The following is a 21,236-nucleotide window of genomic DNA, read 5'->3' as shown; positions in this document are numbered from 1 at the left end:
AAGTGTAAGTCGTGATCCTGCTTTAATTTCGTCATGCTTACAGTGAGCACCAAGTGAAAGAAACTGTCAGAATTTGGATGCTCTGCCAGAAGAATCAGAGAATAGTTGCGACTCGGATGGTGGGAGTACAGGAAGCACAGCTCCTGTTTAAAAGTACCAGACTGCGTCACGTACTAATTCTTTGAGAACTGCCGGACGAGAGATACTATTGAAACTTTGTGGTACTTAAAATAATGATTTTAATGGACCTCTCAATTTTTAAAACAGTGCCAAATTATCCTGTTATTGTACCTCTTCCAGATTCGTAGAAACAAAGAACATTATCTTTAATTGACACCCGATGTTCTACTTCTTAAATTTTGTTTTCAGTCACCCTTTTATGTAGTGCCTGTAATTATAAACGTTTTCACGAAGTTATTTTCGTTTCAGATTCCCAGTGGTCCAGCCCAAGTTCTCCTCGAGAACATTTCGTTTATCGCCGCTACTTATCTTTCGTCACAAAGACTTCACGAACCTGGTAAGTAACGAAAGTTTAAGCTATGCACTCAAGCGGAACGTCTGTCATTTATGCCTAATAAAAAGTAGTTCAGTTGTTGTAATCTTCTGCGTCTTCATTTACACTCACAGCGAAGAGCAACAAACGTCTTTTTTTGCTTCGTCCCACGTCAGCGCAGGGTCGGCATGGTTATATACGGATTTTGCATGGTTTAAGAGGTGGCCAGACGCCCTTCCTATGACTTCCTGGGATGGAATGCTTGCATGTAGTGTTGTTCGTGTGCAAGTGAGCGAAAGTTTTCTAAATGTCTGCGAAACGTGTAAATGAGGTGAGACTTGGGTACCAGACCAATATTCACATAGTGGAATGTGGAAAACCGCCTGAAATCCACATCCAGGCTTGCCGGCACACCGACCCTCGTCGTTCATTCGCCGGGCACAATCGATCCGGAACCGGCGCAACTCCTCGTCCCGGAAGCGGCGTGCTAACGCACACGGCTACCCGGCCGGATGAAGTGCATCAAATATAATGGAAAATAATTACTGGATTGTCAACTTTCAAGCAGTGACGTATCAGTTAACATGTCTTTCACGCTTTTGCCCGATGGCCAACAACTGTAATATTCCGTGTATGGGACATCGAAGTGACTAATTGAATTCCCTCTCTCTCGCTCACGAACTAAAGCAGTTAGACTTTTTATACCAATTAATATCGCTCGTTTGTGACACGAATGGTACCGTTCTGACTTGAAACTAGGTGTTCAGTGCTGATTTGGATTTGCGTCTGATTATGGCTGCGTGCCAAAAGACGTTATGTAAATGTGTTTAACTAAGATGCAGTCTAGATGTATATTGGAATAAAGCGCACAAAAATTGTCACAGACTCTTAAATCACATCTGTTTTGCCACTTGTGCGATGAAACATGAAAAGAAAAATTAACGGAGGACATTGGAAAAGTCGAAAGAAGGGCAGTTCGGATTGTATTATCGCGAAATAGGGGAGCGATAGTGTCGCGGATAGGATAAGCGAGTTAGTGTGGCCGTCATTTAAACAAAGGCGTTTTTCCTTTCGGCGAGATTTTTTCACAAAATTTCAAACACCAGTTTTCTCCTCAGAATGAGAAAATTTTTATTGACGCCAACCTGCTTAGGGGGAAAGAACAATCGTAATGAAATAAGAGAAATTAGAGCTCGTAGGGAGAAATGTAAGTTTTCCTTTCTCCCTCGCGCCGTTCGTGAGTGGAACGGTAGAGAAATAGTCTGAAGGTGGTACGATGAAACCTTTGCCAGGCACTGTGAATTGCACAGCAGTCATATAGAAGTATACTTAGATGTAGATGTAAATGAAAAACAGGCTTGGGATGTTACGGAACCATTTTTCCCTAAAGGATAATTCGGCACAAGCAGCAGTCGCAAAATGGCGGATAAAATAACATGGATATGCCAACACCGGCGAATTAACCGTTGCTAGTCTTTTACACAGGAAAAAACATGAGTGTGATGTAAAGATGGTTTTCCAAGCTGGTTTAGTCAAATGCTGGGCTACTTCTCAAACTTCGCCTAAGAAAATATGATGTTACCCTTAGGCGATAACACACAGACCAAAGTCAGCACTATTCACATATAGATGGCGCACGTCATTTCTGTCCCTTATGAACCATGGACCTTGACGTTGGTGGGGAGGCTTGCGTGCCTCAGCGATACAGATAGCCGTACCGTAGGTACAACCACAACGGAGGGGTATCTGTTGAGAGGCCAGACGAACGTGTGGTTCCTGAAGAGGGGCAGCAACCTTTTCAGTAGTTGCAAGGGCAACAGTCTGGATGATTGACTGATCTGGCCTTGTAACAATAACCAAAACGGCCTTGCTGTGCTGGTACTGCGAACGGCTGAAAGCAAGGGGAAACTACGGCCGTAATTTTTCCCGAGGGCATGCAGCTTTACTGTATGATTAAATGATGATGGCGTCCTCTTGGGTAAAATATTCCGGAGGTAAAATAGTCCCCCATTCGGATCTCCGGGCGGGGACTACTCAAGAGGACGTCGTTATCAGGAGAAAGAAAACTGGCGTTCTACGGATCGGAGCGTGGAATGTCAGGTCCCTTAATCGGGCAGGTAGGTTAGAAAATTTTAAAAGGGAAATGGATAGGTTAAAGTTAGATATAGTGGGAATTAGTGAAGTTCGGTGGCAGGAGGAACAAGACTTCTGGTCAGGTGACTACAGGGTTATAAACACAAAGTCAAATACGGGTAATGCAGGAGTAAGTTCAATAATGAATAGGAAAATAGAAACGCGGGTAAGCTACTACAAACAGCTTAGTGAACGCATTATTGTGGCCAAGATAGATACGAAGCCCACACCTACTACAGTAGTACAAGTTTATATGCCAACTAGCTCTGCAGATGACGAAGAAATTGAAGAAATGTATGATGAAATAAAAGAAATTATTCAGGTAGTGAAGGGAGACGAAAATTTAATAGCCATGGGTGACTGGAATTCGAGTGTAGGAAAAGGGAGAGAAGGAAACGTAGTAAGTGAATATGGATTGGGGCTAAGATATGAAAGAGGAAGCCGCCTGGTAGAATTTTGCACAGAGGACAACTTAATCATAGCTAACACTTGGTTTAAGAATCATGATAGAAGGTTGTATACATGGAAGAATCCTGGAGATACAAAAAGGTATCACATAGATTATATAATGGTAAGACAGAGATTTAGGAACCAGGTTTTAAATTGTAAGACATTTCCAGGGGCAGATGCGGACTCTGACCACAATCTATTGGTTATGACCTGTAGATTAAAACTGAAGAAACTACAAAAAGTTGGGAATTTAAGGAGATGGGACCTGGATAAACTGAAAGAACCAGAGGTTGCACAGAGTTTCAGGGAGAGCATAAGGGAACAATTGACAGGAATGGGGGAAAGAAATACAGTAGAAGAAGAATGGGTAGCTTTGAGGGATGTAGTAGTGAAGGCAGCAGAGGATCAAGTAGGTAAAAAGACGAGGGCTAGTAGAAATCCTTGGGTAACAGAAGAAATATTGAATTTAATTGATGAAAGGAGAAAATATAAAAATGCAGTAAATGAAGCAGCCAAAAACGAATACAAACGTCTCAAAAATGAGATCGACAGGAAGTGCAAAATGGCTAAGCGGGGATGGCTAGAGGACAGATGTAAGGATGTCGAGGCTTATCTCACTAGGGGTAAGATAGATACTGCCTACAGGAAAATTAAAGAGACCTTTGGAGATAAGAGAACCACTTGTATGAACATCAAGAGCTCAGATGGAAACCCAGTTCTAAGCAAAGAAGGGAAAGCAGAAAGATGGAATGAGTATATAGAGGGTCTATACAAGGGCGATGTACTTGAGGACAATATTATGGAAATGGAAGAGGATGTAGATGAAGATGAAATGGGAGATACGATACTGCGTGAAGAATTTGACAGAGCACTGACAGACCTGAGTCGAAACAAGGCCCCGGCGTAGACAACATTCCATTGGAACTACTGACGGCCTTGGGAGAGCCAGTCCTGACAAAACTCTACCATCTGGTGAGCAAGATGTATGAAACAGGCGAAATACCCTCAGACTTCAAGAAGAATATAATAATTCCAATCCCAAAGAAAGCAGGAGTTGACAGATGTGAGAATTACCGAACAATCAGTTTAATAAGCCACAGCTGCAAAATACTAACACGAATTCTTTACAGACGAATGGAAAAACTAGTAGAAGCCGACCTCGGGGAAGATCAGTTTGGATTCCGTAGAAATATTGGAACACGTGAGGCAATACTGACACTACGACTTATCTTAGAAGAAAGATTAAGGAAAGGCAAACCTACGTTTCTAGCATTTGTAGACTTAGAGAAAGCTTTTGACAATGTTGACTGGAATACTCTCTTTCAAATTCTATAGGTGGCAGGGGTAAAATACTGGGAGCGAAAGGCTATTTACAATTTGTACAGAAACCAGATGGCAGTTATAAGACTCGAGGGCCATGAAAGGGAAGCAGTGGTTGGGCAAGCAGTAAAGCAAACAAAAGAAAAATTCGGAGTAGGTATTAAAATCCAGGGAGAAGAAATAAAAACTTTGAGGTTCGCTGATGACATTGTAATTCTGTCAGAGACAGCAAAGGACTTGGAAGAGCAGTTGAACGGAATGGATGGTGTCTTGAAGGGAGGATATAAGATGAACATCAACAAAAGCAAAACGAGGATAATGGAATGTAGTCGAATTAAGTCGGGTGATGTTGAGGGTATTAGATTAGGAAATGAGGCACTTAAAGTAGTAAAGGAGTTTTGCTATTTGGGGAGCAAAATAACTGATGATGGTCGAAGTAGAGAGGATATAAAATGTAGACTGGCAATGGCAAGGAAAGCGTTTCTGAAGAAGAGAAATTTGTTAACATCGAGTATAGATTTAAGTGTCAGGAAGTCATTTATGAAAGTATTTGTATGGAGTGTAGCCATGTATGGAAGTGAAACATGGACGGTAAATAGTTTGGACAAGAAGAGAATAGAAGCTTTCGAAATGTGGTGCTACAGAAGAATGCTGAAGATTAAATGGGTAGATCGCATAACTAATGAAGAGGTACTGAATAGGATTGGGGAGAAGAGGAGTTTATGGCACAACTTGACCAGAAGAAGGGATCGGTTTGTAGGACATGTTCTGAGGCATCAAGGGATCACCAATTTAGTATTGGAGGGCAGCGTGGAGGGTAAAAATCGTAGGGGGAGACCAAGAGATGAATACACTAGGCAGATTCAAAAGGATGTAGGTTGCAGTAGGTACTGGGAGATGAAGAAGCTTGCACAGGATAGAGTAGCATGGAGAACTGCATCAAACCAGTCTCAGGACTGAAGACGACAACAACAACAACATGTTAACTTGATGACTGTGGCGACGGGAAGGGTGCACGCCGACATATTTATAATAACATAATTTTTACCCAATCATGAAAACAGCGCAGGATCAGAGAGAGAGAGAGAGAGAACGATGCTGCTACCTCACAACAACTCCCAGAGAATGTTCTGCAACACATGGCAGGTCACATTGTCTTGGAGAACTATCGCCAGAAAATCTCATGAGTTGCGAAGATTTGGTCTCTTTCACCTTACAGCAGGTAGCAAGTCACTTTCAAGATGTAGCACATAGTCGGCAGTCTACTTATTTTATGCCACATTACGCGCTGAGCAACTGTTGGGATTCATACAGACAGCTTTCAGTGTAAAGGAACCGTCTGCCATGTTTTTTGGAAGCTGTTTCTTACTCAGAGCGAAACGCCTGCGACCAGCTTTGCAAACAGCGTCTATGATAGAGTTGCTTCACCACAAGCTACTTACAATCCCTTCCAAAAGAAGAGTTAAACAAGAAAGTCATAGTCAGCGGAAGCTCAGTTATTCGTCATAATCATCATCATTATCGTCATCGTCGTAAGCCGTTTGGCAGTCAATGATGGATGAAGGACTCCTACAGGCATATCTATGCCATACACAATCATATTCATCCTGCATTTATTCTTGCGTCATCTATTCACTTCCGTAAAGCGTCTTTTTTTTTTCCTCCAATTCTGGAACACCTACACTCGACCTACCATCCATTCCCCTGGCTACTTTTCCCAACCACTTCCTTTCTCATTTCCACTTCAGTCTGTTCTCTGATCCTTTGTGTTTTTATGATTCTCTTAGCAATTTCCAACCTTAATTTCTCTACTGGCAGTACACGTTAACGGTAAAAACCTCTGTTTGAAACGCAATACTCCAATTTTATTTTAAATGTTATGACCTTATTCCTGCAGATATTACTACTTTCTCTACAATAATACCATCATTTATACTGAAAGTGCAGTACATATGGGGGTCGCAGTTAGATCCAAACGTGTCGGAAAAAATCACAAAGTTCTGTAAAATCTACTGACCTGCTGTATTCGCTCAAAGTACAGGGTGACACACGGGAGACGGACGGTTTTGAACTGCGTAGTACTGAGGGCGCGGTGGTGGGAGGTGGTCGTGGTGGGGATAGTTCCGATCCACACAAGACGCCATTTCATTTACTCAGTCACTATGGAGCAGTGGGACTTGCAACGTCGAGTGTTCTTCGATGACAGTTTCGTGAAAAATGGTGAGTCTATTATTGCTACACAGCGATTGTTTCGTGCGCGGTTTAATGTCGGTCGACATGGAGCTGTTCCGAGCCGTAACACAATCCTCAGATGGATGGAGAACTTCAGATAACTGGAAACATAATGGATAAGAAGCATCCTGGGCCGAGATCAGAGTAACGACATCAGAAAATGTTGAAAGGGTAAGGCAAACGGCAGTCAGAAGCCCAGGACGGTCAGCTAGACGTAATGCTAGCGAGTTACGAAACAATCGTGAATTGGTTAGACAAATTTTGCATAAAGAATTAAAACTCCATCCCTACAAAATGCTCATTGTCCAACAACTTAAGGAAACTGATTTTGCTGTACGAGAAGACTTCGCTTACAGAATGCAAGTGATTTTGGGATCGAATGAAAATTAAATTTTATTGATGAGTCATGAAGCTCATTTTCATTTAAATGGGACCGTGAATAAGCAGAACCTACGTTACTGGGCTCCAGAGCAGCCACACTTGATCCACCAGCGTCCTCTACACTCAGAAAAAGTAACAGTCTGGTATGCTCTTGGCTCTGTTGGCATTATTGGACCTTATTTTCTTGAAGAGAATGGGGCCACAGTTACTGTTAATTCAGTTCGTTACATTCGTATGCTTGAAACGTTCTTGAAACCAGAACTAAGAACACCACGAATCCCTTTAAAACGCGTTTGGTTCCAGCAGGATGGGGCAACATCGCACACTGCAAACACTTCAATGACACTTCTTAGACGCATGTTTCCTGGCCGGATTATCTCACGTTTTGGCAATGTTCCTTGGCCTCCCAGGTCTCCCGACTTGTCAGTATGTGACTTTTTTCTTTGGGGGTACCTTAAGAACGGTGTCTATAGCCACAAACCACGAAATTTGGGCGAGTTGAAAAATATAATGATTCAAGAAATTGCTGCCATCCCTGCAGAGGTTTTAGTCCGTGTGATGGAGGATTTTGAGAAGAGACTTCAGTCCTTTTTTCTAAATGATGGACATCACCATGACGACATTATTTTTCACAAATAACTTTGTTAACTAAAATGGCAAATAATGAGCTTTCACTTTGTGTAAATAAACATGCATTAATTTTAAAGTTGGTTGAGTATTATTTCAATAAAAACGGTCCGTCTCCCGTGTGTCACCTTGTACAAGCTGATCAAAATAAAACTGGCCCAGAAAATACACTCTAAGACACAAGGAAAACGACGCACCATCAAGGAATTATCCGAATGAGACGGAAATCGATAGGTGTGATGTACACGCACAGACAAAAAAATGATTGGAGTTTCAGAAGAATTGGATGATTTATTCAAGAGAAACAGCTTCACAAATTAAGCAAGGCAGTGACGCATTGGTCCACCTCTGGCCCTTTAGAAAGCAGTTTTTCGACTTGGCATTGATCGACGAGGGATACCATGCCAAATTTTGTCCAATTGGCGCGTTAGATCGTCAATATCCAGAGCTGGTTGGATAGCCCTACCCATAATGCTCCAAACGTTCTCAGTTGGAAAGACATGTGACGACCTCGCTGGACAAGGACGGAGACAAGCAGTAGAAATACTTTTCTGTGCGGACGTACATTATCTTGTTGAAATGTAAGCCTAGGCTGTCTTGCCATGGAGGGCAGTAAAACGGGGCGTAGGATATCATCGGCATACCAAGGGTGCCGCGTTTGATGACCAAAGGGGTCCTGCTATTAAATAGAATGGCATCACAGACCTTCACTTCTAGTTAACAGACCGTATGGCGGCTGACAGGTTGGTTTCCCACCGCTGTCCGGGGCTCCTCCAGACACGGCATCGCTGATCACTGGTGCTCAGTTCGAAGGGGGCCTCATCACAGGGGACAGTCCTACCCCAGCCAGTGAGATTCCAGTGCCAGATGACTAGAGAAGACGTCCTGGACAGCGGTGGAATACCAACTTGACTCTCGACCGCCATACGGCCTGACGGTCTAGGGTGCTATTTTATTTCATAACAGGGCCCCTTTGCTTGTTATCCCTGGCTCCCTAACAGCACAGTGGTATGTCGATGTTATTCTACGCCCCGTTTTGTTGCCCTTCATGACATGGCATGCTGAGCTTACATTTCAGCACTATAATGCTCTTCCGCACACGTGGAGAGTTTTTGTTGCTTGCCTTCGTGCTTGCCAAACCCTACCTTGATCAGCAAGGTTGCCGGACCTCTCCCCAGTTGAGAACGTTTCGACCATTATGGACAGGCCCCTCCAACTAGTTCAGGATTTTGACGCTCTAACGCGCCAGTTGGACAAAATTTTGCAACATAATCTTCAGGAGGACATTCAGCAACTCTATCAGTCAATGGAAAGTCGAATAACTGCTTACTAAAGAGCCAGAGATGGACCAATGGCCGGCCATTGTGGCCGAGTGGTTCTAGGCGCTTCAGTCCGGAATCGCGCTGCTGCTACGGTCGCAGGTTCGAATCCTGCCTCGGGTATGAATGTGTGTGCTGTCCTTGGGTTAGTTAAGTTTAAGTAGTTCTAAGTCTAGGGGACTGATGACCTCAGATGTTAAGTCCCATAGTGCTCAGAGCCATATGAACCATTTTGTGGACCAACGCGTCATAGACTTGCTAATTTTGTGGAGCTGTTTCTCTTGAATGGATCATCAAATTCTTCTGAAACTTCATTCACTTTTTTGTCTGTACACGTACATCACATCTACCGATTTCCGTCCCATTCGGATAATTCCTTGGTGGTGGGTCTTTTTTTCCCTTAGGAGCGTAAGTTCGGTTGCTTCTTCTAATAAGCATGAAATATTTTCTGGGCGAGTTTTATTTTGCCCGCCCTGTAGTTTTCCCAGTCCACTGAAAGGTGAGACGACAATTTTCATCGGATTCTGTTGGCTGAAATGGAATTCAACAATTTGTGACTGGGATCTTTAGGCTCAGACAGTCTATTTCCTGACATAGCCGACATTCCAAGACTGAGTCCAGTTAATTTATTTATGAAGTTTACCTTGTCAAAAAGAGCAAACTCACAATCATTACAGAGTCATGTGTTCACATCGATAGGCGATCTACATTCGAGTATGCGCTTTTACGCGATACAGGTAGTGTAAGCACACACTCAGTTCGAGTATGAGCGTATGCTAGGCACAATTATGCACTATTTCCCGTTAAACGTTGTACTGATTCTTTAAGTTATTGATCTGCTGATGACACACTGCTGAAACACGTAATTAAAAGAAAGTGTTATCGAGCACAAAAACTTTTGTGTAAAAAGTTAATTAGTAACTGGGTCATGTTAGTTTGAATGAACACAGTTTCGCTGCCCTGTCGCTGGTAGGCTGTCGTTTTATAGCGGTAGCTCCACAATAGTGCAGCTACGACTATGTTTGTTTGGATTCGACGTCCTGTACCTTGCTCTGGCGTTATCAGGTTGGTCCTCTCCATCCTGTGGAAATCGTCTCCTATTTGTTGATTACAGCACAGCGTCTGTTAAATTACATATGCCTTCGAAGGTTATGCAACAGAACCATTTTCCATTGTCAACCTTTTTCAGTCACCGTCGGTATTGTCAGCATCCAAGTCTGGGTTCTTACCATGAATCCCTTGAGTGCGAGGTCGCAAAAGGCCAATACAGTTTACGGCATTCAACGCCCAACATATTGTCTACCATACAACTACAATACCGACTGCTAATGGCAACAGGGGGTGGGACTAGATGTATCCAATGGTGTAACATCGTGGAGGCTACGGTGCATAGTTGAGCTGCTTAGTCGACAATTTACTCACAACAGTGCTCCAGCGCTAGCGGTCATTATACAAAGTAGAACAATGGCAGCGATAAACAAAGCAAACACTGCGTTTTATGTACAACAACAATTCCCGAAGTTGACAATTCATCAGAAACGAACAGAAGAACTTTCGCAAACTGAAAAAGAAGTGGCAAATGAAATATTAGCGGTTCAGCAAGATGATTCAGTGGAATATGCGGTGTCTTTTACGGCTGACTGTGCGGACAATGTAGATCAGGAGTACAATGATGACGATACGTGCTTAACAAATGAAAGTGATTCTGAAACAGTTGTCGAGGCATGTAGTTCATCATCCTTGTCGGGCAGGGAGCCACAAATCCTGTCTCCAGTGAAACGGAGTAAAGGGCAATCGTTGTCCAAGGAGCGGGTACTAAACATAATTACGTACATGGAAGATCATCCGCAGCATAGTAAAAGCCAATTATGAGCAGATTTTGAATAAGTCAGCAGATATATGACCGTATAGTGTATAAGAAAAACTATGGATATTCAAGGGAGGACAAGGTACAGTTGCTGCAAAATCTGGTATTTGTTCGTTTCAAGGCTGCTCGATACAATTTACAAGATGTGCGTGGTAGTGACTTACTACGTTATGCATATCCAATTGTCCGCGACATAGATTATGCTGATTTCAAGAGAAGCAGTGGGTGGTCCTATAACTTCAAACTTTGCTACAGAACTGGAAGACGTAAGATTTCAAACAAAGCGTCAACTTGACGATGCACGGGAAACTGCGGAATTGGCCCGAAAATTTGTCGACGAGATAAACAAACTTATCCCATCGTCCAGTAAGGAATTTGTTTTCGACTCCAACCATTCGGGATTTGTAGAGGAAATGCAAATGATAGGTACCCTAGAAATTAGAGGTACCAAGAGAGTTGCATCAAGATCAACTATCATCAGCGTCTTAACGCATTTTTATACAATTATGCCGACCAACAATCTAGGTCGTAAATGTGCTGGAAACTTATTTACTTGCTGGGAGAAGGTGTTCTGCCTTCTGCGATTCTTTCCCGTGTGCGTTATCTTCCAACAGCAGGAGGGAATGTTTACGTCACAGCAAGCAAGAGTTGGCAAATTGGCATAAGAGAACTACAAGTATGGTGTTAGCACTGCTTTTGGCCAATAGCCGGTCAAGATAACTTCCTTTTGCTTCATTCCTGATCTGCGCATAAAAATGTACTCCTTTAGAGCAAAATATCCGTACTGAAAATGTTGTGACATTGCAGATCATACTAGCCGGACCCACTGGACAAATTCAACCTCTGGATGTTTGTTTTTTCCGTGTCTATAAAGCATCTTATTGCACTGTCTGCAGTTACGCATTCTTATGGCACTACCTGCAGTTACACCTTAAAGGATAGCCAAATTCCACGACAGACTATTTCGCATTCGGTTGCATGCCATCACAATCCATCAGTTCTCATCACACCGTTACACCAATATGTGCATTCTTTAACAGTGGATACCTAGCTGAACAACCTGCACGATTTCTGTGTCCCAAGGAGTTCGCCTTCGATCCTGATGGTGCGGAACTTTGTGATCACTGTGGCTCAAATGGCTCTGAGCACTATGGGACTTAACTTCTAAGGTCATCAGTCCCCTAGAACTTAGAACTACTTAAACCTAACTAACCTAAGGACAACACACACATCCATGCCCGAGGCAGGATTCGTACCTGCGACCGTAGCGGTCCTGCGGTTCCAGACTGTAGCGCCTAGAACCGCACGGCCACCCTGCCGGCTGATCACTGTGTCGGGCCAGTTTTCATTCGGTGTTCATGGTGCAAGTTGAGGCAAGTTAATGGTTTGTTTTCAACATTTTTCCATTGTTGATTAGACGATGACCGGTTTCAGTCTGTATTGACCATCCTCAGATCTTTTGTACACCATGTCCTAAAGTGATACGGCCATAATGGCAAAACATATAAATATAATCAGCATAGCATCGTCACATAGATCTAAAATGGCTATTCTACACCATATTTTAGATCCATGTGACGATGCTATGCTGATTATATTTATATGTTTTGACGATGCCATTATGGCCGTATCACTTTAGGACATGGTGTAAGAAAAAAAAAAAAATCTGAGGATGGTCAATACAGACTGAAACCGGTCATCGTCTAAAGAAATCATATTGTGATCAGAGACTGAAATAAAAAAGCATTTTACAGTCCTCTTAAATGACCGTCCGTCACGATCACTCAGCGCACTATTTCTGACGTGACACAGAAAGGATTGAGGGACCAATGACCTGGTAGTTTGGTCCCTTTAATCCCATCAGTTCATCCATAAATCTTCAATGAAATGCGTCTTGAAACACAAAAACAGTGGTCTGTTTTGGTTAGAAGCACTAAAAATTTGCTAATGTGCGAATTCACTGTGCGCCGACATAATACATTCACAAATTCACAAAACACTGTTCTGACCACGACTGACACAATGTACTCGTATATATTTTTGGGAATTGTGGTAAGTTGCTATGGCACCAAACTGCTGAGGTCATCGGTCCCTAGGCTTGCGCACTACTTAATCTGACTTAAACCAACTTCCGCTAAGGACAAGACACACACCCATGCCCGAGGGAGCACTCGAAACTCCGACGGAGGAGGGGCGGGGGGGGGGGGGGGGGGGAGACCGCTCGAACCGTGACAAGACGCTCGCCCTAGACCGCACGGCTACCTCGCGCGGCTGTTGGCTAGTGTCTGCATTTATATTCAAGGATGCATTCCCCGCGGGTTTCCATAAGTTATCCATCCTCTGTATAACAAAAATGGCTCTGAGCACTATGGGATTAACTTCTGAGGTCATCTGTCCCCTAGAACTTAGAACTAATTAAACCTAACTAACCTAAGGACATCACACACATCCATGCCCGAGGCAGGATTCGAACCTGCGACCGTGCGATCGTAGCGGTCGCGCGGTTCCAGACTGTAGCGCCTAGATTCGCTCGGCTACCCCGGCCGGTTCTCTGTATAACAGTGGTGATTACGGGCGCTGAGAATGTTGCGGACGTCCATAGTCAAAATTCAGTACACGATATAATGAATGTTTCCTTGGATAGACACACATTGTATGCGAAAGAAGGACAAACTGTTGGACTTCGGCTGATGCATGCAGAAAAAAGTTTCCACTAAATTATAGCAGTCTGTTATTGATGGCGTGGCTTCTTTCTATTCTGAAGATCATTTTTGTTTTCTTTTGTGGCGACATTACTTCCTGTTTAACTCGGTGAAGTTAAGGCTGGTCAGTTTTGCCAGACTCCTTGCCGATATAGCTCATTTTCCCATTCCTACGTGGATAACGTTGAGAAGACCCGGTTGCTTCAGTTTACCGGATCTTACCGTGTTTGCCTTGTCGTGAAAATTACGATTGAACATTCGACTGTCTGCAATTTCTATAATCGCCAGGAGGAAATCAGAAATGATCAAACTAACAACGACCCGAAGGTATCATCCAATAATGAGACAATTTTAAAAGCAAGAGAAAAATTTCAGCAGTCTATGCTGAATCCAAGTTCTAAAGATGTCGTATCCAGGAGCCTCATTAGGAACGCATTAAAGTTAAGATAAGATCCATCACTTACCAGAAATTTGGAGGTGGAATGCCGTTGCCCTCCTCTGACGCTTGAGCTAAATTACCTAGCCGGTTGAAAGTGGAACCACAGTTTAACGTGGTCTCCAAACCACGTTGCTAATCGGCGTTTTCGTATCTATAAAGTTTGAGACGGAAGAAATGATAACACACACAGAAATGCTAGATTGACGATTTACCGAGCGGTCTAAGGCGCTGCAGTCATGGACTGTGCGGCTGGTCCCGGCGGAGGTTCGAGTCCTCCCTCGGGCATGGATGTGTGTGTTTGTCCTTAGGATAATTTAGCTTAAGTAGTGTGTAAGCTTAGGGACTGATGACCTTAGCAGTTAAGTCCCATAAGATTTCACACACATTTGAACATTTTTTGACGATTTATTTACATATAAATACTCAGCAAGTCGGTTTTTGAAATTAATAAGATTTACTGTAGCATTAATTAGTTTTCGAGCCGCTGCAGGCTCAGCATCAAATGGAGGTGTTACAGGAACGTTATTTTCTGGGCTGTGTGCAACAAAACGCTGTAATCGTGGTGCTGGAGGAAATATTACTCACAAGTGTTTTGCTCTTCACTACTTATATTATCCTGGCCACAAAGAGAAAAGCTCTGTCACATATCGTAGTACCTCATTCACTCTCTAATTATTCTGTAAATATTTCGGTCTAGTTCAACAGCTTTCGTGCAACATTTCAATCTATATTACATGTAGGTTGCCAATATATGAGTAATAACACGACTGCAGCTACCCAGATTCACTTGTATCTATTATCTATACTTGTAAGTATTTATTCTGTACTATACTGCATCTCGGGCCAAGGACCATGATGTGGCCGAGTGTGACATCTATCGCATTCATATTCTTTGTACTTACATTCAGTGTTTACTGACTGTGAATAAGTGTAAAACCAAGGGCACCTTAATACTGTATATGTGTATGTATAAACTGAAAATATACATAATGCGAACGGCTTTTCCATGGATATCACGAGGCAGTGAGCTCTAAGTACCCAAAACGTAACAACCTTTTCGTTTCATAAACTTTTCTTTGCCGATAAATAAATTACCGACATTTCCGCCAGCACCACGACCTCGGCATCTAGCTGCACATGGTTCAGAAAATAATGATCCTGTAACAGCTGCATCGGATGATGAGCCTGCAGTAGCTGGAAAGCTGGTTACTGGCACACTATATCTTAATAATTTCAAAAAGCAAGTTGTTGTATGTTATACGCAAATAAGCCACCAGTTTAAATTACAGTTGCAGTTCATCACCATAATGGATATACTGAAGAAAAAAATCGTAGAACTACCTGGTATCGAAACACTGACCTTTGATCTAGTCATCTGGCTCATAATCACTGAACCACAAATGGTTCCATTTATTGTATTTTCCCATGACTATGCATTTAATACATATCCTAGATGATAATATAATCTGTTCCTCAGTCACAAAGCTAATATGTTTTGTGTATTTGTTACGTATGTGACGTCTGTCCTTTCGGACATGTACGAAAAAACAGACACCACATATGGGCCAGCACAGCTGTTCCAAGCGCCATCTACGTCAGGCGGATGGTGCATTATCTGAAGATCGCCTACTACTAGAGGCCGAAACCGGTCATATTTATGTCAAATGACTATGCGATCGATACTGTTTAGTATTAATTTTACATGTGTAATTAATTAAGGCGATAACCACCAATGATCCCTTCAGTGTTGATGTATACCAAGCTCGTACTCTCACGGGGATTGGCGAGATGCCGCGACTAGAGAGGCTAATGAGCAGGGGCTCTACAGCAGCAGTGTGCGGCATAAGCTGAGATGTCGTATCCAGACGGGAGGCGTGCTACGGTAGTGCGTGCGGTTGTGCTGACGGCTGTGTCCGGATGGCGTAGTGGTCAGCGCATCTGCCTAGTAAGCAGGAGATTCAGGTTCGAACCCCAGTCCGGCACAAATTTTCAATTCTTCCCATTGATTTAATCAATCCCCATTACCAGCTAATGTCCTTCATTCATTTGAGTCTTGTTAACATTTATTTTACCCAGTGTACTTCTCGACCCTTAATCGTCAGGTGGAAAGACTCTTGAACGAGAGTAAGTCAATTATTATCCGCAATTTAGTTATATTTTTGTTTATTTTGGCAGAGATGTCGTTTTACGTTGATGACGCATGTTTAGCTTATTTGTTGTTATATCTTTGCAATTTTCAAGATGATAGGTTAGTTTCGTTATCGTTGACGTGATTTTAATAATGGCTGCTCCTCTGTCTATTTGCACCAAAGACTAGCAACGTTCAATGATTCATAAAGTTTGTGCAAGATGGGCCCCTAAACAACTCACACAGTTGCATAAACAAACGCGCTTGGACATCTGCAAAAACCATTTGGATCGCTATGGTAACGAAGGGGACAACTTCTTAGACAGGATCATTACTGGTGACGAAACATGGATGTATCATTACGAGCCGGAGAGTAAACGGCAGAGTATGGAATGGAAACATCCAAATTCGCCGTGTAAGAAAAAGTTCAAGACCCAACCGTCCGCAGGAAAACTGATGCTTACGGTTTTTCGGGACGCACAAGGTCCAGTACTGGAACATTATGGGGAAAGGGGTATGACAATAAACAGTGTACGTTACAGTGAGATGCTAAAGCCTGCAATTCGAAGCAAACGCCGAGGATTGCTGTCAAAAGGTGTTGTGTTGTTGCACGACAATGCCCGTCCGCATACTGCTGCCCACACTGCTGAAACGCTCCAGAAACACAAATTTGAAGTACTGGATCATCCTCCATATAGTCCCGATCTTGCACCTTCTGCCTATCACTCAACCAGGCATTAAGGGGCCGTTGATTTGCCTCGGACAAAGCAGTGAAAGAAGCGATGCATTCCTGGCTCGCAGCTCAGCCGACGATCTTCTTTTATGAGGACATCAGGAAGCTTGTACAGCGATGGACCACGTGCGTTGAGACGCAAGGAGACTTTGTCGAAAAAGATGTTCTTGTCAGTTTCCTATTTGATTAAAATAAATTTTTATAACTACTTTGTGGATAATAATTGACTTACCCTCGTTCATAATCGATCTCAGTGGAAAGCACTGGCGATTTATTGCAGTAGCAAGTGAAGTAAATTGCGTGATGAACGTAATTTTTACATCTGTACAACTACCAGGTGTACCGGTATGAAATGAGCGTTAAGATACAGATGTGTCGATAGGGAACATTTGTTGTGAACGAGTCTCAATTTTCTTTGTTTGGTTGGTATGACATCTGTCAAAGATATTTAGTATACATCAAGTCATGGAACAAACGACATCATATGTTCAAAATGGTTCAAATGGCTCTGAGCACTATGGGACTTAACATCTGTGGTCATCAGTCCCCTAGAACTTAGAACTACTTAAACCTAACCAACCTAAGGACATCACACACATCGATGCCCGAGGCAGGATTCGAACCTGCGACCGTAGCAGTCTCGCGGTTCCGGACTGCGCGCCTAGAACCGCTAGATCACCGCGGCCGGCATCATATGTTAACAATGTCGAATTTTGTACCAGAAAGTGATGATTTGCGGAAAGCATTAATTTTTTGTTTTCATTTGAAAAAAAGTGGTGCAGAGACGTATCGAATGCTTGTCGAGGCATATGGTGATCATGCTCTATCAGAAGCAACATGCAAAAGATGGTTTCAACGGTTCCCGAATAATGATTTTGACGTAAGAAATGAAGAACGTGGAAGACCACCAAAAAAGTTCGAAGACGCCGAATTGCAAGCAATATTGGTTGAAGATGATACTTTGAGTCAGAAGCAAATGGCAGCAATGCTAAGTGTTGCGCAACATACAATTTCTGACCGTTAGAAAGCTATGGGAAAGATCCAAAAGTGTGCCACATGAATTGAATGAAAGACAGATGGAAAACAGAAAAACCACTTGTCAAATTTTGCTTCAAAGACAAGAAAGAAAATCAGTTTTGCATCGAATTGTTACTGGCGATGAAAAAATGGATTTATTTTAAGAATCCTAAACGGGAAAAATCTTGGGTTAATCCGGGACAACCATCAACATCGACTGCAAAACCAGATCGATTCGGCAAGAAGACAATGCTCTGTGTTTGGTGGGATCAGAAAGGTGTGGTGAATCATGAGCTTCTAACACCCTGTGAAACTGTGAATACTAATTGCTACAGACAACAAATGATCAATTTGAACTATGCATTGATCGAAAAAAGACCAGAAAACGTGGCAAAGTAATTTTTTTACACGACATTGCATCTGCACACAAAGCAAATCTGGTTCAGAATACAATCAAAACACTTGGCTGGGAGCTGCTACCCCACCCGCCGTATTCACTAGACTTGGCCCCTTCCGACTACCATTTGTTTTCATCAATGGGACACGCATTGGCTGAGGAACACTTCGATTCCTACGAAGAAGTCGAAAATTGGGTGTCTGATTGGTTTGGCGTGGTGTCCACAAATTGCCAGAAAGGTGATCAAAATGTATAGAAAGCAATGGTCAGTACTTTGAATAAAATGTTTTTACTTTTCAATTCAAAATTAGTGTTTCATTTTCACAAAAACGCTCATTTCATACCGGTAGACCTGGTATGTGTACAAGAATACTGTGGCTACCTCAGTTTGATGTTGGAAACGAAGTTTCTGGCGACGATATCCTATTAGAAAAGTTCTCGGTGTTCTTGTCATGTCAAATTAGAATAAAACTCGAGTCTCTCCCCGCGATAATGGTCGTGTAACCTTGAAAATATGTGGTAAACGAAATTTAAAGAATCTGGACTGCGCCGCCATTCATCTTCAGAGCTAATTTCTTATCAGTTATAAGCAAAACCTAAAACTACCCTACTGGCCATTACAGTTGCTACACCAAGAAGAAATGCAGATGTTAAACGGGTATTCATTGGACAAATATATTATACTAGAACTGACATGTGATTACATTTTCACGCAATTTGGGTGCATAGATCCTGAGAAATCAGTACCCAGAACAATCAGCTCTGACCGTAATAACGGCCTTGATACGCCTGGGCATTGAGTCAAACAGAACTTGGATGGCGTGTACAGGTACAGCTGCCCACGCAACTTCAGCACGATACCACAGTTCATCAAGAGTAGTGACTGGCGTATTGTGACGAACCAGTTGCTCAGCCACCATTGACCAGACGTTTTCAATTGGTGAGAGATCTGGAGAATGTGCTGACCAGGGCAGCAGTAGAACATTTTGTGTATCCAGAAAGGCCCGTACAGGACCTGCAACATATGGTCATCCATTATCCTGCTGAAATGTAGGGTTTCGCAGGGATCGAATGAAGGCTAGAGCCACGGGTCGTATCACATCTGAAATGTGTCGTACACTGTTCAAAGTGCCATCAATGCGAACAAGAGGTGACCGAGACGTGTAACCAATGGCACCCCATACCATCACGCCGAGTGATACGCCAGTATGGCGACGACGAATACACGCTTCCAATGTGCGTTCACCGCGATGTCGCCAAACACGGATGCGACCATCATGATGCTGTAAACAGAACCTGGATTCATCCGAAAAAAATGACGTTTTGCCATTCGTGCACCCAGGTTCGTCGATGAGTACACCATCGCAGGCGCTCCTGTCTGTGATGCAGCGTCAAGGGTAACCGCAGCCATGGTCTCCGAGCTGATAGTCCATGCTGCTGCAAACGTCGTCGAACTATTCGTGCCGATGGTTGTTGTCTTGCAAACGTCCCCATCTGTTGACTCAGGGATCGAGACGTGGCTGCACGATACGTTACAGCCATGCAGATAAGATGCCTGTCATCTCGACTGCTAGTGATACGAGGCCGTTGGGATCCTGCACGGCGTTCCGTATTACCCTCCTGAACCCACCGATTCCATATTCTGCTAACAGTCATTGGATCTCCACCAACGCGAGCAGGAATGTCGCGATACGATAAACCGCAATCGCGATAGGCTACAATCCGACGTTTATCAAAGTCGGAAACGTGATGGTACGCATTTCTCCTCCTTACACGAGGCATCACAACAACGTTACACCAGGCAACGCCGGTCAACTGTTGTTTGTGTATGAGAAATCGGTTGGAAACTTTCCTCATGTCAGCACGTTGTAGGTATCGCCACCGGCGCCAATCTTGTGTGAATGCTCTGAAAAGCTAATCATTTGCATATCACAGCATCTTCTTCCTGTCGGTTAAACTTCGCGTCTGTAGCACGTCATATTCGTGGTGCAGCAATTTTAATGGCCAGTAGTGTATTAATAACATAGTTGAAATTACAGAGTTTATATCAAGTCTCTCTGTCATTTGTCATGTATAACCAAATTCTACAGCGGCCATAGTAGAGGGGATAAAAAATTTCGGGACAGCGTTTCTGAAAAAGGGAAGCTCGTTAGCGTCGATTATAAATGTAAAATAGTTAGGAAGGCGCTCCTGAAGGTGCGGCGTCCTATCGACTGCCGGTGCTGCTGTGGCGGCGGCGGCCATGTTGTCGGCTGGAGAGTCCTCTCTCGTCTGGTCTTATCGCGGCCACCTGGGCCGGCCTCGCCGCCAGCCGGTGCTTCATTAGGCGTGTCGTCGCCAGCCCACCTCCACCTGCCCCGCGCCACCGCTGTTTGATTCCCCTCGCTCTTCTTAAAAGTCTTTATGCTGCCGGATAAAGGTCGAATTCCGCAAAAAAAAAAAAAGATCTCCAGCAAAACGTAAGACTTATGTCATACAAGTCTAAATACTTTTGCAGGAAGTGCCTCCTTACCCTAAAAATGATTGAGGAGTGACGTCTTCACACTGCCAAAGGCTGTTGTTATCAGTAATGTTTACGTACGACTGGTTTTAATCACTGATAATCACTTGGTCGATACCATTAATCCTCCCTCCAGCGATTCTTTAAAACAAACGAGCTCCCATATAAAGCTGGTTTGACACGCAACTCATTGCTTATGACGTCATATCTCCTGAGCTGTGTGTCGTACAATGATTCAATTTTGCAGGCACATTCAGTAGTATATGAGGATACTTCTGCTAAATCTTTGAGGATAGATTTAGAAATAAAGACGTTTTGCATTAAAACTTAATGTGTGATGCTGCAGTTTTACTACGTGAACAGCGAAAATGTAATAAGTGAAAAACTTCTTTTTTCTTTCTGATCTCTCAGGTTTTCTCGGTGCGTTTCAGGATGCACTGCACGTGCTGCGAGTTTTGCTGATATGTGTACCCGCTCTCCGATTCCAGAAAAACTCAC

General features: G+C 43.2%; 1 protein-coding gene across 1 annotated transcript in view; it reads left to right on the top strand.

The window, feature by feature from the left end:
- LOC126456960 (globin-1) overlaps positions 1-21,236 on the top strand; it is a 289,698-nt gene that overhangs the window by 120,996 nt on the left and 147,466 nt on the right. The window contains exon 2 of the mRNA XM_050092895.1: positions 430-517. The gene's annotated coding sequence lies outside the window, so the exon portion shown is untranslated. The remainder of the gene's footprint in view (positions 1-429; positions 518-21,236) is intronic.

Source organism: Schistocerca serialis, chromosome 2 (genome assembly GCF_023864345.2).
Source record: "Schistocerca serialis cubense isolate TAMUIC-IGC-003099 chromosome 2, iqSchSeri2.2, whole genome shotgun sequence".
Taxonomy (NCBI): domain Eukaryota; kingdom Metazoa; phylum Arthropoda; class Insecta; order Orthoptera; family Acrididae; genus Schistocerca; species Schistocerca serialis.
Note: the sequence above shows the minus strand (reverse complement) of the source record. Positions and strands in the feature narration are given on the sequence as shown.